Source organism: Sarcophilus harrisii, chromosome 4, assembly GCF_902635505.1.
Source record: "Sarcophilus harrisii chromosome 4, mSarHar1.11, whole genome shotgun sequence".
NCBI classification, from domain to species: domain Eukaryota; kingdom Metazoa; phylum Chordata; class Mammalia; order Dasyuromorphia; family Dasyuridae; genus Sarcophilus; species Sarcophilus harrisii.
In genome coordinates, this window is record NC_045429.1 from 244191764 (window position 1) to 244216338 (window position 24575).

At 32.2% G+C, this 24575-nt stretch overlaps 2 pseudogenes; one reads left to right on the top strand and one right to left on the bottom strand.

Annotated features, from left to right (window-relative positions):
• Positions 1 to 3298, bottom strand: part of LOC105750604 — a 64134-nt pseudogene extending 60836 nt beyond the window's left edge.
• Positions 3299 to 3402: 104 nt separating this feature from the next.
• LOC111720943 lies at positions 3403 to 24382 on the top strand (annotated as a pseudogene).
• Positions 24383 to 24575: the final 193 nt, after the last annotated feature.

A 24575-nucleotide genomic window follows, 5' to 3' on the forward strand; every position in this document is an offset into this window, starting at 1 on the left:
AACATTTTATAGTTATGTGACCCTGAAAAAATCATTCAAGCACAATTGCCTTGCCTAGATGGATAAAATGTTTTTTAAAAAAAGGAACAAAAGAAATTATAAGAGGGAGGGAGGAATGATTCCAGAAAAATCTTAGAAGACATATATGAACCAAGAGAATATTGTGTACAGTGATAGTGATATTGTAAGGATTTTCAGTTGTAAAAGATTTAGCTATCCTGATCAAGACAATGATTTAAGACAATCCCAAAGGGCCCATAAAGAAAAATGCTATAAACTTCCAGAAGAACTAATGAACTCTGAGTGCAGATTAAAGCATACTTCACCCAACCTTTTCTTTTCTTTTCTTTTTTTAAATGCTTTCTTTTGCACCTGGGCTAATATGTAAATATGTATTATATGCTGACTTCACATGTATAATTGATATCTATATACTTGCCTTCTTAAGGAAAAAAACAGAAATAAGAGAAAGAGAAAATTTGGAACTCGACATTTAAAAAATAATTTTAATATTTTACCTACAATTGGAAAACATTTAATGAAATAAAGAAAAATATTTAAAATAAAGAAAAAAGTTTAGAAAAGGTATCTCTGTAAATAAGCATTATAAGAATTCTAAGAGAGAATGGAGGAAAATTGCATTCCAGTTATTATTCTACAGCTTATATTTGAAACACATTTGGAATGACTGAAATGGCAAACATTAAATAAATATGGCTCCAACAGGTAAGTAGAAAAGCTCTACTTATGTAAATCAATCTACTCAGAGAGAGGTCTGAATAGATGATTTATGCTTATTAGGAAAGTTAAATTATGTGTTTGTTTAACTATGGTATATTTTCATCTTCAGGAGAAATTAGGAAATAAAGATATTTTGATTTGTCACCCATATGCTACATAATCTATTCAAAAGAAAGCCTTGAAAGTTTTATTTTTGAATACGACATATGTCTAGATTCAATTAAAGTAAATTACTTCTGAAGATGAGGGAAGAATTTATGCCTAATTTTGAAAAGTGGAATTATAACTTTGCTATATTTATATATGAATGATGCCCCAGAATATTCCAGGAAGCTGAATCAAAGACTACATTAATGTTATAAACTACTATAATTTAAGGTTTGATTTACTGCTAGATATAGTTTAACTTGATCTTGGAGTCAACAGTGCTTAGTTTTGCTTTCTAGTAAGACTTTATGTTTTAATAAAGAGCACTAGATTTCTGGCAAAATAGAAAATTTTAAATATTTCCAATCATTTTAATCCTATTTTTGAAAAAAATATTAGACTTTGGCTAGGAATAGATTTTTTTTTTTAAACTAATCATACTAATTCTGAAGCATTTGATTAATTGGGAAAAAAGAGAAGGAAATAACTGTCTGCTTTTATGTGGACATGAAGTGCAGGAAATGGAAGCTGCTATCTAATAGAGGGAAGAGGTAAACCATTTAAAAATGAAAGAGCCTTTCTTCTGGTGCCATTTAAATTGTAGTGAATATAATCAGTGGTATATTTCTAATGCATATGATATTAGATCTATAGAAATGATTTGTGGTAGTCCAGCTATACAAATATGTATTGCTTGAAAGTGAAGAATATAAAAATGACTTATTCTCATAAAATCACTGGTAACCTTCATATATATATATATATATATATATATATATATATATATATATATATATATATAAAATCACTATAACCATGACTAGTTTATATAGGTAGCAAGGGATAGTGTTTAATTGACCAGTCAGCAGGGTGAAGAAGACTTTGATTTAAGTCCTCTCTCAGACATCTCAGACATGTCATACATATAAGAACATGAGCAAGTCATTTATATTCAAAATTTATTCACACAACTTTCTAAGGCCATTAATTATATGTTCAATACACAGAGGGAGTTTCCATACCCAAAGTTTTCAAGACCAATTAATTCATAAAGCAACCCCCCCAAAAAAAGTAATCATACTATGGTGGAGAAAAATAATTTAATTCAGTTTTCTTAAGATTTAGTTAGATCAAAAACAATATTACTATGGATCAAATCTAAGGACTTTAGAATTTTGAAATGTTTTACCACATGATCATATTTCTTATGTCAATTCCTTGAGTGAAGAGTGATGTATGAATTGCCATCCCCACTTTGCAGATGAAAAAACAAAGGTTCATTAATTATATATTAAGCCAGAGTAATATCATACTCCAATTGATTGATATGTATGTCCTGCTAAGGTATGAAAAGGAATTAAAAACAGAAAGCTTAATCAAAAAGTAGGTATTTCCTCCAAGGAAAGCATGAGAAAAAACTACAAAACACTGAAAATACATGGAGTCTTTGCTATCTCCAATGATGGAGGTAGAATCTATGCAAATACATGTGAAGTACCATATTTAAGAGTGTTTTGATAATTTACTTGTTCAGAAGTAGATGCAATAGTTAGATGCAATTAGGACAAGAAGCATAGAACAAAATTTAAGATGGGGAAAATAAATATATATGTCGGTTTTTTTTTTCCCTCCTGAATCTTCTAGTCTAGTAAAAACACAGGCTTTTCAGTGAAGGTTCCTTTATGCTCTTGTCACCTATAGTCCACAAGGGCATGCCTCATTTTTTTTATGAGAGTAAAGATAGAGCTGGCCATCTTAACTAATTTCCAAGATCATTTGCCACACTTTATTCCCTAGATTTTTGACTGAACTTACATTGTTTCATATATAACTAACTTTCTGACTTGGATCCTTATATTTGACATTGATGTTTAAATTTCATCCCAATGTATTATTTTGGTAAAAGTCCAAGAGTAGGAGAGAGAAAGTAATTGTTTCATTTCCTTATGCACATATACTAATTGTATGACTATGGGAAAATTAATTAAGCCCATTAAGGGATCTCAAATTCTTTATCTGTAAAATGAATAAATGATCCTTGAATTGTCTACCTCATAGAGTAGTGATGAGAATAAAAAACTAAAAGAGTGCCATTTTCCCCAAATTCTTGAATATTTTTGTTTCAACTCTGACCTTGAACTCCCTGGGCTTTTAACTATAATAATGTGTTATTATGACCTTCTCCTTAGTATTACTAACATTTCTTTTAAGTTTTCATGGACTAGTTGCATCCTTTTGTATTTCTATGACTTTAAATCATTTCCTTTAATTAGTAGTTAATTCTAAGTATTCCTTTCCTGAAAAAGAAATCTGCTATAATTCCACAATTACTTGCTTTTGCAATCCCTTAAATACTCTCTAGAAGATGATTTTTGGATTATCACACCTGTTCTACATGCTCAGTCCTCATGTTGCTAGAGACAACTGATTAGGCCTGAAACAAATTATACCAGCATCTTGTTCTATTTCCCCTCCCCCACTGATCACTATCAAATTATTTGGGGGGTTTTGTAGATGTGCAATGGTTCTGAAAACTGTGAGAATTATTATGGTAGACCTTTGGTATGTATATTTACATTATTTTAAATTAAATTAAAATTAAAATTACATGTTGAAACATATTTTAAATAATGAATTATTCTTTCCTAGTTGTAAGGAATTTTAACATTTATTTTTAAATTTTTTTGCAAACCAAATGTTTTTTGTCCTTCCATTTTTACTTACCTTCCTGAGATGGCAAGCAAGTTAATAAAGATTATACATATTTAATTATGCACAACACATTAATATATTTGTCATGTTGTGAAAGAAGACAGATACAAAGAAGGGGAAAAAAATATTTTAAAAATCCCAGGAAGTGAAAAATAGTGTCCTTACAGCATATATTTTGAATGTATAAAATAAACAGTGGAAATGAGCCATATTTAGACATAGATTAACTCTTATATACCAGCCAGATTCTAGAGTTATTATCATTATGTAGTAAATACCATTTCAACACAGTAAAAATGATGCTCACATGGCCTGAGTCAATTAATTCAGCTTGGAAAATGTCTTACTTTCATGATGTTACACAGTGGGGAAAATTGTCTTATTTTGATAAATGTTATTTATGTGTTTTGCTTGTGTGGGAAAATATTCTCACTCTCCTCAAATATTCTTATTTTCCATATGATAAGTACATGGAAGATATTTTTGAATATTAAATAATTAAGATATTTAAAATTAAAATAAGATATTTTAATATTTTATTGGATGTCAGTTTCTTTAGTATAGTTCTTTTTTCTATAAAAATGGCAATTGTTTTATGCTTTCTCATCCTGGACAATTTTTTATTGATGTTTTTGCATAAACCTCCAACTTCTGCCCCTATAATTCTACCTGCATTGATTTATATCACTAGTTCAGAAAACAAAAACAAAAACAGGCAACTAAAGTCCAGTACCTCAACAGATCTGGAGTACCATTGTCTATGTTCTTGACTCAAAATTCTACCCTGTGAAGATGATAAGCATTCAAATGCAATCACCTCCCATTAATATCCCTGTAGATTGCACCAAATATTACTTTATGTCTTCTGGCAGTAATCACTACCTACATAGAACTAACTGTCCCCATCCTTACTTCTTATTGTTTGATCCCGTACCTATTCTACTCTACCCATGCCCACTACAAAATCTATTTATTCCTTCTACTCTGCTATTTGAAATTTTTCTTCTATAATAAATTATCCTTCATTCTGGATCTTTTTCTTTCATCTACACCTTATTTGCTCTCAATAAGACCCAGATTCCTCAAATTGACACTATATCTCTTTCCATTCTCTCCAGCACTGGATATGCCTGTTCTAATTCACTTAATTTGAAATTTTGGCCTTGGAGTAGAACTAACATAAATAATCTTTCCTTCTTTGATGCTTACTTGAATTAAGTAAGTTATAGATCATAATAAACATTTTCTACTAGTATCACCTGGATCAGTTTCTTCCTTTTCTCTTCATGTGCTACTCATATTAAAAGAAGTATTGCTATTTCTTCATAAAGTGCAACACAAAGATTCTTGTTACTCAATCTCTTCAACTTCTTTGACATTCTTTCACTTACTTCACCTACACACAAGAACAGTAATAACTTGAATCTCACTATTGCCCATAGGTTTTAATTTTTTTAATCAAAACTCTGACTTTTTTATATGATTATAACTTTTTATCATGTCTTCATTATCTATGTCTCATCCCTCTTAAACTTATTCATCATTCTCGATGAAAATTTAAAATTATTTATCAGGACTCTTTCTGACTTCACTTTCATGTATCTTTATCTAATAGTTGACTAATTCAATTTCACATTTTCCTTTTACCTTTCAAAACCATAAATCCATTTTTTTTTTTTTTGCTTCTCTACCTTTGTCAGCTTCCAACCTAAGTTTCTCCCAATATCTGCTGCTACTTTTAAACATGTTCTGCTAAATGTAACTTGAGGAAGTCATAATTTTGCTACAAATTTATGGTATTTAACCTCAATTGAGGCTTTACTGCTGGGTAGGCAATTACTGTATTCTTTCCTATCAAACTTTGTGTTATAGCCTATATAAAAGCTACTCAAAATCTTTTCTTCTAATCTAATCTAAATCTAAATCTAAAAATCCCACTCCTTCAAAAATTCAAACTTCTCATGCTTTATCTTCAAATATTTCACCTGTTTTGTTTTGTTTTGTTTTCTAGGATTTAAGAAAGAGAGCAAAGAAATGGTATAACACTTTTAGGTGATAGTAGAGTCAGGTGAGATTTTCAGTCCTCATGCTTCTTGATTTTTGCATATGATATTATAAATTCCCCTTTCTTCCTAGACACTTTTATACTCGTTGTATAAACATGTTTTCTTGGTCACCTAATTTGGATCATTCTCCATGACATTCCCACTGACTATAGGTGTTCCCCAAGGTTTCATTCTGGATCCTCTTCACGTCTCTTTATGTTCTTGGTGATATCATCAAATCTCTTATTTTATTCTAAATTTCTGTGCATTTTGTCACAATGACTGAGGCTAGTTTTTATCAGCATGGCCAGAAGTCTTTTGATTGTAATTTCCCATGTCAAAAGATCTTATGTTTCTTGGATGATACCAAGTAAAAGAAATACCTTGGAGAAGATCAAAACAAATAGATATTTTATAAATGGTTCATTCATATAACTATGAATTATGTGATGACTCAAAATCATTCTTGTTTTATTTGTTAAGCTTTATATTGAACTAAGGGCATAAATTTTTAAAAGAAATAGCTGATCAAAGCTTTGACTCTTTCAGACTGTTGGGATTATGGTGAAAGAAGTGAAACAATGATATTTGAGAAGAAATTATAAGTCCCCTTCATTCCAAGTTGACATGTGAAAATGGACATTATTTCTGTGCCTCACTCTTTGCTGTTTAATTTTAGGTGACAAAGATAGAGCACTATGATCTTATACGTTTAAGGTCAGCAGAGCAAAATACTAGTACATCTGGTTAAAGAGTTTGTGCTAGGATGTTCAACCTGGTGGTCCTACTTTAAATCTTCATGGAATGATTTTCAGAATTCCAACTAGTATTAGCAGAAATAAGGATTCATTAAGTATTGCTATAATATTATTTGTGAATTTTATAAAAGCAGTGCTATGTAGAAATTGAAATAAGTTGGAATTCACTCTCCTCAGAGACAAACTTTATATAGAGAAGGATGTATCCCAGTGGTATTAACAGAAAAGGTAGTATTGTACTGGCTATATATTTGAATTAAATGTCCCTATATAAAATATAATTAAATTTAATTTTAAAATAAAACAATGACATTATCCACTGGTTAAGAGTGGAAAGGTCACACTCCTGCATTAAGGGATTAAGCATCAGAGCAGAGTTATTCCTGAATCTCTTAGGGGGTAGTGTAGGCAATGTGGTCCTGGTGTAATGAAGTCAGAATACTCATTACAATATGATTATTTCAATATTTATATATCTTGTCCCAGTTACAGCATGTTATTGTGATGGAATACTATTGTGGTGTAAGAAATTATGAAGGATTCATTTTCAGAAAAGCTTGAGAAAACTTATTTGAACTGATGCAAAATAAAAAAATAAAAAAAAGTCAGGGAAATTTTGCCGATAGTAACAGCAATATTCTAATAGTAGTGAATTGTGAAACACTTAGCTACTCTGATCAATAAAATTATTCAAGACTATTCCAAAGGACCCATGATGAAAAAATCCTTTTGAACTCCAAACAAAGAATCACTGAGTGCAGATTGAAGTATATTTATTTTCTTTTCTTTTTGCTGAATCAATACCTGGGGAAGCAAAGGGTCTTCAAAATTCCCAAAAGTGAGTGGAGCCTCAGACAGATGTTCTTGAATGGTTTAAAAGAAAAATAAGAGTTGTGAAAGGTGAAATCTTGAATGGTTTAAAAGAAAAATAAGAGTTGTGAAAGGTGAAAACATGGACCATACATTAGAATAACTAGGCTGTGAAGGCAAGAGGAGAAAGAAAAACTGGAATTCCAGTTCACCAATGAAACTCCACAATGAAAACACACCAAAAAGAAAGAACATCTGATTTAGAATATAAATAAAGACATGAAAAACAATCTGAAAGATTATCAAATGTGAAATAATGTTAACCAAAAATATTATCTTCAAATAAATAAAACATAATGTTCTAAAAGACAAGGTATTTAGAATCAATACAGACATTATAAAAATCTCACAAAATATGAAATGTAAAAATTCCTATATACCATATATAATGAAATTCAATTGTATTAAAAATACATTTTATTAAAATTATTTAAATTTTAAAATGCATTTCAGTTTAATTTAACACATTGAAATTCTAAATTAAATTGCACTTTGAAATTCTAGCAACAAAAGAAACATTTTCCACCAACCAGAAGGAAGACTTCAAATTCAAAGGAATAATCAAATATAAATTTCAAATAAGACAAGACTATTCAGCACCACCATAAACTACAAAGTAGAAGGGAATAATGTGTTCTAAAGATCAAAAGAGTTCCTGATTATATAGCCTAATTACTCACATTTTATAAAGAAGAAAATTGGGGAGATATTAAGTGAGTACCATGTATTCATGTAGGTAGCAAGGTAAAGTCAGTGACTCTTGAATCCAAAACTTGGCACAGTTCACCTCTCCACTCTACCACAATAACTTAAGATTCATACGATAAAATTTGTCCTTGCAATGAGGTTTAATAATTTTGAAGATAATGTATAGTTTACAATTTAAAATAACTATATATGAAGAAATATTCACTGTATTTATTTAGAGTTCCTCCTATTTAAATGTCAAGCTGAAATTTCTAAGCACCATGTCAGGTGGGGCAGCTAGGTGACAGTGGATAGAGCACAAGCCCTGAAGTCAGAAGGACCTGAGTTCAAATTTGACCTCAGACACTTAATACTTCCTACCTTGTGTGATTCTGGGCAAGTAATTTAATCCCAATTGCCTCAGGGAAAAAAAAAAGAACCAAGTCAGGTAAGAGAATAAAGAGACAAAAGCAAGTTACAGAAAAAAGAAATAGATGTCAGTGCCAGAAATTTAAGGTCAAAGGAGAAAAATGCTTATGATAGAGTCAAAGAGAATAAATTTCTCATCTAGTGAACAATATAATAAGAAAGAGAAAAAGACAGAGACTGAAAAAGACAGATTTTTATAGTACACATACTATACATAGTAAGACATAATATTCAATTAATTTAGAACTAAAATTAAGCAGTTTCTTTATCTTATTACTTCCTTTTTTTTTTTTTTTTTTTAATTTTTTTTTATTTAATAGCCTTTAATTTACAGGATATATACATGGGTAACTTTACAGCATTAACAATTGCCAAACCTCTTGTTCCAATTTTTCACCTCTTACCCCCCCACCCCTCCCTAGATGGCAGGATGACCAGTAGATGTTAAATATATTAAAATATAACTTAGATACACAATAAGTATACATGACCAAAACATTATTTTGCTGTACAAAAGAATCAGACTCTGAATTATTGTACAATTAGCTTGTAAGGAAATCAAAGATGCAGGTGTGCATAAATATAGGGACTGGGAATTCAATGTAATGGTTTTAGTCATCTCCCAGAGTTCTTTTTCTGGGTATAGTTAGTTCAGTTCATTACTGCTCCATTAGAAATGATTTGGTTGATCTTGTTGCTGAGGATGGCCTGATCCATCAGGACTAGTCATCATCTAGTATTGTTGTTGAAGTATATAATGATCTCCTGGTCCTGCTCATTTCACTCAGCATCAGTTCGTGTAAGTCTCTCCAGGCCTTTCTGAAATCATCCTGTTGGTCATTTCTTACAGAACAGTAATATTCCATAATTTTCATATACCACAATTTATTCAGCCATTCTCCAACTGATGGACATCCATTTCAGTTTCAGTTTCTAGCCACTACAAAAGGCTGCCACAAACATTCGTGCACATACAGGTCCCTTTCCTTCTTTATAATCTCTTTGGGATATAATCCCAGTAGTAACACTGCTGGATCAAAGGGTATGCACAGTTTGATAACTTTTGAGCATAGTTCCAAACTACTCTCCAAATGGTTGGATTCGTTCACAACTCCACCAACAATGAATCAATGTCCCAGTTTTCCCACATCCCCTCAACAATCATCATTATTTTTCCTGTCATCTTAGCCAATCTGACAGGTGTTGTAGTGTATCTTAGAGTTGTCTTAATTTGCATTTCTCTGATTAATAATGACTTGGAGCATCTTTTCATATGACTAGAAATAGTTTCAATTTCTTCATCTGAGAATTGTCTGTTCATATCCTTTGACCATTTTCAATTGGAGAATGAAGCTTGATTTTTATAAATTGAGTTAATTCTCTATATATTTTGGAAATGGGCCTTTATCAGAACCTTTGACTGTAAAAATATTTTCCCAGTTTATTGCTTCCCTTCTAATCTTGTCTGCATTAGTTTTGTTTGTACAAAAACTTTTCAGTTTGGTATAATCGAGATTTTCTATTTTGTGATCAGTAATGATCTCTAGTTCTGCTTTGGTCATAAAACCTTCCCTTCCACAGGTCTGAGGTAAACTATCCTATGTTCCTCTAATTTATTAATAATTTCATTCTTTATGCCTAGGTCATGAACCCATTTTGACCTTATCTTGGTATACGGCGTTAAGTATGGATCAATGCCTAGTTTCTGCCATATTAGTTTCCAATTTTCCCAGCAATTTTTATCAAACAGTAAGTTCTTATCCCAAAAGCTGGGATCTTTGGGTTTATCAAAGACTAGGTTGCTATATTTGTTGACTGTTTTATCCCTTGAACCTAATCTATTCCACTGATCAACTAATCTATTCCTTAGCCAATACCAAACAGTTTTGGTAACTGCTGCTCTATAGTATAGTTTTAGATCTGGTACAGCTAAGCCACCATCATTTGATTTTTTTTTCATTAATTCCCTTGAAATTCTTGACTTTTTGTTTTCCATATGAACTTTGTTGTTTTTTTCTAGGTCATTAAAATAGTTTTTTGGGAGTCTGATTGGTATAGCGCTAAATAAATAGATTAGTTTAGGTAATATTGTCATCTTTATTATATTTGCTCGCCCTATCCAAGAGCATTTAATATTTTTCCAATTGGTTAGATCAGACTTAATTTGTGTGAAAAGTGGTCTGTAATTTTGCTCATAAAGTTTCTGATTTTCCCTTGGCAGATAGATTCCTAAATATTTTATATTATCAGTAGTTACTTTAAATGGAATTTCTCTTTGTAACTCTGACTGTTGGATTTTGTTAGTGATATATAAGAATGCTGATGACTTATGTGGGTTTATTTTATAACCAGCAACTGTGCTAAAGTTGTGGATTATTTCTAATAACTTTTTAGCAGAATCTCTGGGGTTCTCTAAGTATACCATCATGTCATCGGCAAAGAGTGATAATTTGGCTTCCTCATTGCCTATTCTTATTCCTTTAATCTCTTTCTCAGCTCTTATTGCTATAGCTAGCGTTTCTAATACAATATTAAATAGTAACGGTGATAGTGGGCAACCTTGTTTCCTCAGATCTTATTGGGAATGGTTGCAGTTTGTCTCCATTACATATGATGCTTACTGATGGTTTTAAATATATGCTGCTGATTATTTTAAGGAAAAGTCCATTTATTCCTATACTCTCAAGTGTTTTTAATAGGAATGGATGTTGGATTTTATCAAATGCTTTTCTGCATCTATTGAGATGATCATATGGTTTTTGTTAATTTGGTTATTGACATGGCCAATTATATTGATAGTTTTCCTAATATTGAACCAGCCCTGCATTCCTGGTATAAATCCTACTTGATCATAGTGTATTATCTTGGAGATGATTTTCTGTAGTCTTTTGCTAATATCTTATTTAAGATTTTAGCATCAATATTCATTAGGGAGATTGGTCTATAATTTTCTTTCTCTGTTTTCAGCCTACCTGGTTTAGGTATCAGTACCATGTCTGTGTCATAGAAGGAATTTGGTAGGACTCCTTCATTTCCCTATTTTATCAAATAATTTATATAGCATTAGGGGCCAATTGTTCTTTAAATGTTTGGTAAAATTCACATATAAATCCATCTGGTCCTGGGGATTTTTCTTAGGGAGTTGTTTAATTGCCTGTTCTATTTCTTTTTCTGAAATGGGACTATTCAAAGTAATTACTTCTTCCTCTGTTAGTCTAGGAAGTCTGTATTTTTTGGAGGTAGTCATCCATTTCACTTAGGGTTATCAAATTTATTGGCATAAAGTTGAGCAAAATAACTCCTTATTATTTCTCTAATTTCCTCTTCATTGGTGGAAAGTTCTCCCTTTTCATTTTAAGACTACTAATTTCATTTTCCTCCCTCCTTTTTCTAATCAGATTTACCAAAGGCTTATCTATTTTATTGGCTTTTCTTTAGAACCAACTCTTAGTTTTATTAATTAGTTCAATAGTTTTTTACTTTCAATATTTTTAATTTCTCCTTTTAATTTTAGAATTTCCAATTTAGTATTTGATTGGGGGTTTTTAATTTGGTCTTTTTTTAGTTTTTTTAGTTGCAAGCCCAATTCATTAATCTTTTCTTTCTCTGTTTTATTCAAGTAAGCCTCTAAGGATATAAAATTCCCTCTTATTACCGCTTTGGCTGCATCCACAAATTTTGGTATGATGTCTCATCATTGTCATTATCTTGAGTGAAATTATTAATTGTATCTATAATTTGCTGCTTCACCCAATCATTCTTTAAGATGAGATTGTTTAGTTTCCAATTACTTTTGGTCTATTTCCCCTAACTTTTGTTGAATGTAGTTTTTATTGCATCATGATCTGAAAAGAAAGCATTTACTATTTCTGCTTTCTTGCATTTAATTTTGAGGTCTTTATGTCCTAATATATGGTCAATTTTTGAATAGGTTCCATGAACTGCTGAGAAGAAAGTATATTCCCTTCTATCTCCATTCAATTTTCTCCAAAGATCCAACATACCTAATTTTTCTAATATTCTATTTACTTCTTTAATTTCTTTCTTATTTGTTTTGTGGTTTGATTTGTCTAATTCTGAGAGTGCAAGGTTGAGATCTCCTACTATTACAGTTTTGTTGTTTATTTCTTCTTGCAACTCTCTTAACTTCTCCTTTAGGAAGTTGAGTGCCATACCACTTGGTGCATATATGTTTAATATTGATATTGCTTCGTTGTTTATGCTACCCTTTAGCAGGATGTAGTTACCTTCCTTATCTCTTTTAATTAGATCAATTTTACTTTTGCTTGATCTGAGATAAGGATGGCTACCTCTTATTTTGACTCACCTAGAAGCATAATAGATTTTGCTCCAGCCTTTTACTTTTACTCTATATGCATCCCCTGCTTTAAATGTGTTTCTTGTAAACAACATATTGTAGGAGTTCTGACTTTTGATCAGTCTGCTATCTGCCTCCTCTTATGGGGAGTTCATCCCATTTACATTTACGGTTAGAATTACTAAATCTGTATTTCCTGCCATCCTAATAACCCCAGATTGTGCTTTACTTATTCTTCCTCCCCAACCCTCTTTCCCCTTTTAAACTTATGTACCCCTCTTGTATCACGATACTTATCCTCTTTATAATCCCTCCCCCCTTTGAGTCTTTCCCCTTCCTTCCCTTATTACTCTTTCTTTTCCTTTTCCTCTCCCCGTTTTTAATGAGGGAGAGAAATTTTCTCTAAAACAAATGTCAATTATTTTTCTTTGTGCCAACTCTGATGGAGGTAAGATTCACACAATGTTCCTCCCCTCTCAAATTCCCTCAGATTGATAAGTTTCCTTAGCCTCTTTGTGGGATGTGGTTCCCCCCTTTTTATCCCTCCTTCCCACCTTATTCTGCCATCATCCTTTTCCATATCTACTTCCTTTTTTATGCTATATCAGTACAATCAAATTATACATGTATTCTTTTGTATATCCACAACAGAAATACAATTCTCAAGAGTTATTTTTACCTTTTCTGCATGTCTTGAGTTTTATGGTTGGAGATCAAATTTTTTGTTTAGTTCTGGTTTTTTCTTCAGAAACAAATGGAATTCATTTGTTTCATTAAATGTCCATCTTCTTCCCTGGAAGAAAATGCTCAGCTTAGCTGGGTAGTTTATTCTTGGCTGCATCTCAAGTTCTTGTGCCTTTCGAATATCATATTCAGGCCCTTCTTTCCTTTAATGTAGAGGCAGCCAGATCTTGGGTGATCCTTATTGTGGCACCTCGGTATTTAAATGGTTTTTGGCTGCTTGTAAAATTTTTTCCTTAATCTTATAGTTCTGAAATTTTGCCACAATATTCCTTGGGGTTTTATTTTAGGGTTTCTTTCAGAAGGTGTTCGATAATTCTTTCAATGCCTATTTTACCTTCTGATTCTATTACATCTGGGCAGTTCTCTTTGATGATTTCTTGTAAAATAGTATCTAGGCTCTTTTTTTCAATCATAATTTTCAGAAAGTCCAATAATCCTCAGATTATCTCTCCTAGATCTATTTTCCAAGTATGTCGTTTTTGCAAGTAGATAATTCGTGGTTTTTCCAGTTTGTAATTTTTTGGTTTTGCTTGACTAATTCTTGCTGTCTCAATGAATCATTACTTTCTATTTGTTCAGTTCTAATTTTTAAAGAATTATTTTCTTCATTAGCTTTTTTTATTTCTTTCTGTATATGTCCAATTGAGTTTTTGAATGTATTGTTTTGGTCTGTGGAATTTTTTCCATTTCACTAATTTTTTTTTTAGTGAATTATTTTCTTTTCAATTCCAGATCCTACTTTCTTGCGTGTTCTTTGTCTTTTCCAATTCATGGATCCTACTTTCTTGGGAGTTCTTTGTCTTTTCAAATCACAAATCCTACTTTGTAGTGAATTCTTTATTTTTCAATTCGTATTTCAGGAAGTTGTTGCTCTCTTGTAAGGCTTCTCTTTCCTTTCCCCATTTATCTTCTAACTCTCTTTTGAGACTTTTAATGGCCTCTTCTGAGGAGCATTCTGTAAAGGACAGTCTGATGCATTTTGCTGTTTGAGGGTCTCTTCAGGTTTGCTGACCTGCTCTTTTTCTGCATAGAAGCTGTCGATTGTTCTTTTCATCTTTTTATTCATGTTTTAAAGCTTTTAGGGTAGGTCTCCTAGGCAAGGGGTTACCAGCTTCCTCTGCAGAATAGGAGAAGATGTAAACCGATTTCCGGCTCCAAGGTATGGGAGTGCTCTGTGTGAGAGTTTTCCCTTCCCCCAACGGAGGTGGATTCAGCACTGGCGAGCTATCAAACTGCTTAGTAGGGCTGAGTGGATTGTCGATTGCCCTCGGCTAGAGACTAAGTGGTGAAAGTGTCACCGCCCTGGCCGGAGCCTCTTGTGGGACTGTGAGTATTAGCAGCTGACTGCAGAACGCAGACAGCCACAAACTCTGCCCAGTGTCTCTGCCTGATGCAAATCGGCCCTGGAAAAGCTCTATGGCCCCAAGCCGAGCTCCCCCCTGCGCAGATTGGAGGCTAACCGGGCTGCGTCCTCCTGCCGTGCAGGATCACAACTCCCCAAGGAAAAGCCCCTTACTGCGGGTTGGGGCTCTGCGCTTGCTAAGATCTGTGCCTTCACCCTCGTTTGAGACTCTCCTCGAACCTAATTTCTCTCCCAGTCTGCGCGATCTCCCCTGGCCCCGAACCAACCTTTTTGGCGAGACTGCAGATTTTTTCGGCTGGTGAGTTGTTCTACTTCTTATCTTTACGAATTGTAGCAGTCAAGACTATTTTTGAGGCTCGATATAATATTGATAAAGAGGGTAAGAGAAGAGCTTAGAAAGACGCGTGTGTCTTCTCCGCCATCTTGGCACCGCCCCCCTGGGATCCCTTATTACTTCCTGTTTGTATTCTTTGATCATTTATGAATTGGGGAAGGATATATATTCTTATAAATTTGATTCACTTTTCTATATATCTGAGAAATTCAACTTTGTCAGAGATACTTGCTATAAAATTCCCATTCACTTTCTGCTTTCTTTCTAATCTTAGCTGCATTGATTTTTTTTTTTTTGCAAAAGATTTTTAATTTAATGTAATCATAATTAACCATTTCATATCCAATGATTCTCTAATCTGTTGTTTGGTCATAAATTCTTCCATTTTTTAAAAAATAAATCTGACAGATAATTATTTCATGCTCCCTTAATTTGTCAATGGTAGCATTATTTAGGTCTAAATCATATACCCATTTTGACCTTATCTTGCTAAATAGAGATGTTAGGCTATTCCTAGTTTCTGCCCGACTTCTTTCCACTTTTCCCAATAGTTTGTTGTTGGTTTGTTTGCTTGTTTTGTCAAAAAAAAAAAAAAAAACTTTTGTCAAAAAATAGATCATTATAGTCATTTACTATTATATCTTGTGTATCTAATATACTCCACTGATCTATGACTCTGTTTGTTAGCCTATAATGGATTATTTTGATAATTACCACTTTATAATTGAATTTGAAATCTGGGATGAATAGACTACATTTCTTCACATTTTTTTTTTCATTAATTCCCTTGATATTCTTGATCATTTGCCTTTCCAGATGAATTTTATTATGTTTCTCAGTTTATATATATATATATATATATATATATATATATATATATATACATATATATATATATATATATATAATCTATAGATATATATACACACATACACACACATATTTGGCAATTTGATTGGCATGGCACTGAATAATAAAATAATTTAGGTGGATTTGGCATATTTATTATATTGAATTGGCCACCCCTAAACAATTTATATTTTTCAAGTTGTTTATATCTCATTTTATTTGTATGAAAGCTGTTTGGTATTTGTGTTCGTATAATTCCTAGGTTTAAATCTTGGCAGATAGACTCTCAAATGTTTCATATTGTCAACCATTATTTTAATTTTAATTTTTCTTTTTTATTTCTGGCTGCTGAACTTTATTGGTAATATATAGAAATGCTGATGATTTACATAAGTAGATGACATTTTAATAAGGGAAATTAAGATAATTTTAATCATAAGTCTCATGATTCAAAGTGAGACAGTACAGTATGACATAGATGCAATATTCAATTTGTAATCAAAAATAGTTTGGTTCAACTTCTACCTCTAATACTAGCTGTATGACCATGAGAAAATCATGGAACCAGTATAAACTTCCACTATCTTACGGGCAAAATGGGACTAACAGTACTTATAGTATTTTGCCCCAGATGGATATTGTGAATTTTAAATGCTATAATATATGTAACATATGGCAGTTATGATGCCAGCCATTATAGCAGATACATTAGAATAAATCACATATACACTGAACATTTTGCTAGGAAGAAACAGCAATTTGTTTAGACTTGTTTTAACATTTAAGAAAAAGACTATTTTATGATTGTCATTTTTCCACAATATGGAAGTGTCATTATTCATTGGAAAATTTTACTATCTATAAATTACCCTTATAATATGGCCAAAAGTGAGGAGAACAATATATAAAACACAATTGAAAATTAAATTAAAATATATAAAATCTAAAGCTTTTACTCTATGTGGGATTAAGATTCTAATGATATCGTTCAGTTTTGACATATGAAACTGACTCACAACATAAAGATAAAAAAGTAAATATGTTGGAAACAAGAAATGAATGTCTCCTTTTTCTTCCCCCTTTCTCTCAGCCCATATCAAATGAAATTTATTATTTTCTTTGTCACAACTACAGGCTTCTTCATGATTATGTCAAAACAAAATTTACAATTAATTCTCAGGGTGTTGAAAATGAGTGGGATTAATCAACAACATTGTATATATAGTACCTTCCTTTCCTTGTAATCACATGGAGTCCTCAGCAATATTTGTTTAAAATATAACTTTCTCAAACTTTCAGTTACTAAAACACTTTTATTGATGCCAAATAGAAATGCAATGTCATTTCAATGGAAAAACATAAATCCAGTGTGTATTTTTATATGTTACTTTGTATAGGAAGTAGAAATATTTTTATAGGATGTGATCTGTTATAAACTAATATACCTGGAGGTAATTCAGAACTTGTACCAATAATATACTATTCAATCTGGAAAATCATGCATATTTTACCATTATCTATGTTTTCATCTCCAGTAATTTGCCTCACTCAAGTGTTAGCTCTCTGAAACAAATAAAAAAGCAGTTAATTCCAAAGTATTTTTTTTTCCAAAGCATTATTTAAATATCTATGAAGATCCCCCCCTTGTTTTCTACTGTTATCCTTCAGGTGTCTAATTTTCATTTGTAATGTAGTGTGTCTCAAATACAGCAAAAGGAACAATTTTTTCATGCAAATTCATATTTTAAACAATAACTGCTACATATTGAACTAACTATATTTTGAACTAAATCTTATTATTATGACTTAAGATAGACTTAAATTCACTTAAATTCATTCAATAATAATTTATTAAATATCTATCATGAATAAGACACTGTCCTACATGGTAAAGATACATTTCCTAATCTCTAGGTGTCCATTTTCTAATGAGGACTACAGCTTTTGAAAAGATAGTTATAACATGTGTATGATACAAAATGTATCCTAAGTATAGAAACCTAATTCTGAAAGGTTATAAATGTCATACAGCAATTTCTAGGACATATGACCAGATCTATGTTTCAGAAATATCAATGAAAAGAACTCAATGAATTCCTATTGTCATATGAATATTTCATGCTACTCATGTGTCTCATGGTGTAGGTTGTAAATAACTTAAGAAAAAGGTGCCAGGCAGAAACTAGACACAGACTCACACATAACACTCTTTGCCAAGATAATGTTAAAATGGGCTAGTGCTCTATCTACTGTACCACTTAGCTGCCCCTATGTATGTGTTTTGAAAATAAAAAATTTGGGGGGCAGCTAGATAGAGCTGTCTATAAACTGCTAGTCTATAAATTGAGAGACATTAACTCATTAGTTTCCAAAGCAATAAAATGTCTAAAAGTATCTAAACAAGAGATATGAGTAGGTTAGGTGTGAACATCATTACTAAAATTGGTTGAAATGAATAACTGAATAACTGAGTCAAACACATACCTATGTATATGTGTGTGTATACACATGCATATGTATACATACATATGTAGGTGACTATATATACACATATATACATATATCTATATCTAATAAAGTGAAAAAATACATATGCTAACTCTACTTTTTCTTTGTAGTATCTCCTTGCTTGATTTCATTAGGTTCTTTCAGTGGAGAGAAGCAATTTACTTATTTCTTACCTGATGAGGCATATATGTATTCATAATAACATGAATTTAAACTTTTTGGCTACAGGGTGTTTATTTCATTTTGTAATGCCATATGTTGTAGCATCTTCCAAGTACAGACTAAAATTAAATGTTACCAGCAAGTGAAGTGCACTTGGGCTGAAGCAATGCATTTTTGAAAATTATCCTAATTCCTGTGGGCAAAAAGGTGTCATTTAATAAGTGACTTTGGCAGAACATGAAGTAGCATCATAGTAACTGAAAAGAAGCAAAGATTTTACACAATGTTATTTTGGCTATATATAGGATTCTAAAAGAGTTTATTGATTCAGCTTTAGCCCATTTAAAAAAAAAGTCAAAAATAGTTTGGCTTCTCATCAATAAAAGATCCAGTTAATTGAAGGAATTTTATGTTTTTTCACCCCACAATTGGCACTTGAAACTCACATTCTAACATTGCTCTCCATTATATCACTTTAGCAAGCAAACCCTAAAGCAAATTTATGGCAGGTAATTATAAAAATGTGTTATCTCCACACAAAGTAGTTAGTTTTATGAAACCTGAAAATAGTATTGTGTCAGCATATTTTTTATGAATTATTGATCTATTCGTGGAGATAAAATGATGCAAGCACAACTGATGAGAGAGCAAGAGAACACCCATGATTCAGCTGGTAGAAAACATCATTCATTTTATACACATCTAAATATTATATCAAAAAGTGGCATAAAATATTTAGACACTTTGCAAAATTATACCTTAAAGTGATTGCCATGAAAATAGTATTTGGGGTATATTTCTTAGGTTACTTTATTATATGATAGAATTAATCAAAAACAATTAGGAACTTTAATTCTGTAAATATAGATCCTTAATTGAGTTTTCTCATTTTGATAATTTGTTAATTCAGTTTTCTTAGTTTGTTAATTGTTAATAGTAAGGTTTGTACTATGTGTTCAATATTCATTTACCTGAAGATAATAAAACATATCTAAATTCATAATATAAACATAAGGGTTTTACAAAAACCCATTCAATAAACTTTAAAAAAACACTCAGTTGTATTTACACATAGTCGAAGAGGAGGCAGATTTCGGCAAATGACCCAAATAACAGTTCATTTATCATTATAGGAACAACTGTAGAACTGAAATCCACTTATTGTAACCACATTTTTATTAGCTACGGTTATTATATACATTCACGGTATAATCAGGATGGAAAGTGTGAGACTTGGCCACAGGAGATCAAATTAAATGGGTCAAAAATTGTCCCAAATAGGCTGAGTGACAGTACATTCACATAGATGACATGAGAGTAGCAGGACCTGACCTTTCACTAGTATTTGAGAAAACAGTCATGGAACTCCATTTTCCCCCTAGACCATCTTAACTACAGCAATATGTGTGATATTTTTCTTACATCCAATTCATATATTAGTGAAAAAAAAGTAGAAAATAAGAAAGACAAGAGAACTCAGTGATCCCAGTTTTTTGATATGTAGGCTGGGAATGATCTGCAGCTAGAAGAATGACTTAAACATCCCAAATTTACAATTGTCATCTATCTATAGTTATACAATCCTGTCTGTCCCTGGTAACTGAAGGTAAATAAAATGCTCAAGTCAGAAGACCCCATGGGTCTTAGACACCTTAGTATCTAACTTACTAGGATAGTCCATGGAGATTTATAAGGAAAGGTCATCATTTACATACTCTATATCTTATCTTAGGAGGGTTTGTTCCCAGTTTTGGGAGATATGTTGTTGGGTGATATGATCCCAATAATAAGTCCTCTGACTGTGTACTTCCTTTTTTCTCTTCTCCTTTAGCACATATCAATACAAACACAGAAACATAAATAAGCATGTAACTTCCTACTCCCACCATCTTCACAATAATTGAGATTTCTGGTATACTTTCGATTACTAGACATCCCCTATTTGAGATGGGTATAAATTTTTAGCCTGGAGTTGAAAAGATAAGGTAGTGTTAGTAGTGGTAGTAGTGCCAGTAATAGGAAGAGCCTGGTGGATGGCACATTCCCTTAATGCTGTTAGTTCCAAAGAATTCAGTTTTCCTCTTTTCACAGATGACTCCCAGATATTTAAATCAAACCCTCAAATGTTTGCTGAATTCTAGTCCCAAATCACTAGAATGGTTTTGACCATCTCAATCTCAATATTTCCAAATGTAATTTATCATATTTCTTCCACAAACTCAAGCCCTTTTCAAGCTTTTGGTTAAAATCACTATTGCCACCCAGTTTTGTAATTTCTACCTTATTCTGATTTTTTTTTTTTTTTTTTTTTTTTTTTGCTGAGGCAATTGTGGTTAAGTGACTTTTCCAGAGTCTCACAGCTACCTTATTCTAGAATATTTAATGTTTATATTTAATATTAAATATTTGTTTCCATATTTATATACATTCTTTCTCTATATGTGATGAATATTTTCCCTTTTTCTCTCCTCCCAGGACTACAAAATTCAGAACCACAAAACCTCCAAATATGAGGTATCCCATAATTGAATTTCTAGCTTTCAAGTCAGGGGTCCTCAAACTTTTTAAATAGGAGGCCAGTTCACTGTCCTTCAGACTGTTGGAGGGCCAGACTATACTAAAAACAAAAACTTTGTTTTGTGGGCCTTTAAATAAAGAAACTTCATAGCCCTGGGTGAGGGGGATAAACATCCTCAGCTGCTGCACCTGGCCTGTGGGCCGTAGTTTGAGGACCCCTGGATCATAGTAACATTTTAATTTTTTTTTCTTTTTTGCTGAGGCAATTGTGGTTAAGTGACTTGCCCAGAGGAGTCACACAGCTAGGAAGTGTTAAATATCTGAGACTAGATTTGAACTCAGGTCCTCTTGACTTCAAGGCTGGTGCTCTATCCATTGTACCACCTAGCTGTCCTGAGCTATATAGTTACAAAGACAATCTGCTTAAACATGTCTAATTATATAATTATCTATTCAGAGTAATTTATTTTCTCACTATTACCTCAAAGGAAAAAAATACTAATTTTTCAGTTGGTATTTAAAATCCTTCACAATATGATTCCTACCTTTCTCTCTGGGTTTAAGCAAATTAAGCAATTTTAATTAAGCAAACAAACTATCAATAAAATATCATTTATTAATTCTGATGATAAGGCAAAAGCAAAAAAAAAGTGCATTTAAGAAGTTTATGTTTTAACTATATACATACATTTATAATTATAACACCTGCATATGGAGTATCTTCAAACATTATACCCTCTTTTACTTCTCACTTAGGAGTATGTACACTTAGTCTCTGGACTGACTTGCTCATTCCTATTTGTACTCATTCTGGCAGAACTAGAATATCAGAGGAGGATCATTAGCCCATGATAAAACTCCAATTTCCTCAAGTTCCAAGTACCTCAAAGGGTAATAATCTAAGTGTAAAGAAAAATAATCTCCTTTTCATTTTGTTCCACCTCACTCACTACCAGCAGCACACAAACACAATTAAATGCTTCTGCTTTCGAGCCCATACCACTGTATTTCCATTTATAGAAACCACTTTTAGTAATGATAGTTTTTGATCTTAAAAACAACAATACATATAAAAACAAAGAAAATAAGTAATATTGTCACAGATTCTAATATTAAAACAAATGCAGGAATAATAAATACATCTCAAACCATATATCAGTCTTGGTCATATTCTCCCACCAATATACACAGTATTTTCAGAGAAAATCAGAAACTCACTTAGAAGAAAATTTGCAAAAGAGAGAGTAAAATTGATGTGCCTGAGGGTAATTCACAATTATGGATTATATATTTCAATGGCTTTGGCCTATTTAGGATCCTCTGCAGTTCAAAAAGCTAAGTAAGAATGACCCTAATATTCTTTAACTGAATATTGTTTTTAAAAGCTCTATTCATCAACCAAAATAAACTCAATAAACTCAAATGTTTTTTCTTCTTATAATCAACATTTCAAAGAGCTTCATGAAGTGTTACTTCTTATTATATGGTTCCCTTTAATCCAAGGAATTTGTCATTAATTTTCAGTGGACTCTGTGGACCATATCCTCCACTATCTCTCAAAGTCTGTGTAAGCTCGTGTTCACTGTTGTCATGAACTTTCTATCCACCTCATCCTCTGCCTTTTTGTTTTTCCTTTGACCTTTAATTTTCCCTATATCAGGGTCTTTTCCAATGAGTTCTATTTTCTCATTATGGTCAAATAATTTAAGCCCCAGATTAAGTATTTAACCTTCTAATGAATAGTGGGAGTTAATGTCTTCAAGTATTGACTGATTTGATGTCCAAACTATCCAAAGGACTTTCAAGTTTTCTACAAAGTAATATGTTCTGCCTCTGGAGGAAGTAGAGGAAGGAGGTGACTTTCCTATTCACCAGTCAGGAGAACACTTTGAGATCCACCTGCCTATGACCTCATTTCCTTCCCATCCCTTTCCCTAACACACCCTCCTCCAGTACTTACCAACTTTACTTCCCTCCTTTCATCTGAATTATGCTGAAGGACCCTGTATGTACATTCATAGGCATATGTGAGGGAAGAAAAAAAGTCAACCTGAGTGATTGATGCATTTGGAACACATATTCAATGTCTAACACTTGGGAATCTTTCACCTACAAGAAAGGTGAGAGAGGAAAAAAAGTGTCAACACAATACAACACAGAGGACAAGTGATCTATGGTTATCCCTGCCTCTGAGAATGATCCAAGTTACTACAGCACTGTTTTCTGTGGAAATGCATCTAGTCTCAGGAATATTTTGAGGAAAAGATTCTTGTGGCAGGAAATAGTATTTCTTAGAATATAATTATTACTACAAGCTTCCTTTGCGTCCTTTAGTCTCAGGACAATGAGAAGATACTAGTAGGATGATGCAGGTCCTTATGAAGGCTAATTTTGCTTAAGAAAAATCAGACCTGTCATATTCCATGAGAAATAAAGGTAAACTAAAGCACCACTTTATAAAAAGTTATTTTTTTTGTTTTTGTTTTTGTTTTCTGGGCCTTTTGTCCTTCTACAGAGTGACAAACTCCCAGGCTTTTCCTATTATTCACATGCCATCGAGCCCAGGATCACTACATATTTTGGACAACAACTGGATAATATGGAATCTGCCATCCTAAGAAGAATCTGCAATTGTTCCAAATATATTGAATTTCCTATTCACATAATGGAAACTAGAATTCAATCCTGTGTCTAGACCTTGCTGCCACTGTATGATATGGCCTTTAGACATAACTTATTTAGTTAACCTTTAAAAAAGATGTTTCAAAGCTACCTTAAGTCTTTTGAGTGTTTGTTAGGCCTGAATCCAAATCTTGGAATATATAACTTAGCTGAACAGTAAAACAGCATGAAGACAGTAAACATTTCTACAAAGATACTACCAACATATGAAGTCACATTCCCCAGACAGAAAATACCACCAGATTTGTCCAGACTATATATAACTTTGACTACAGCTATGCTATTTTTAGCATGCAGCATTCTAAAGCTAAAAGTAGATAAAGACAAAATGGTGGCCATATCCAGTGCAAAGAAAGATGTATTTGATCAACAAATGTAACAAAGTAAAGATTTACAACAAGATAATGAAGAATGGAAAAGAAAATAAATTTGGAAAATGTTGCTAAAGCACAAAAAAAAAGTGATTTCAGTTTCCAGATAGCACCTGCCACCAGGCATGACTCTACTGTCCAATGAGACTTGATGAATTTTTAGTATTTGCTCTTGAGCAAGAATTCTGAAAGTATTGCTTCAAATATGTTTGTAATTTTTTTTTGTTTTGTTTTGTTTTATTTGTTTTTCCCCCTGGGTATTACCAAACTATTTCCCTTTAATTTTGAATTTCCATAATTTGGTGAAATTACTTAAAGAAGGCAGCACAGAGGTCATA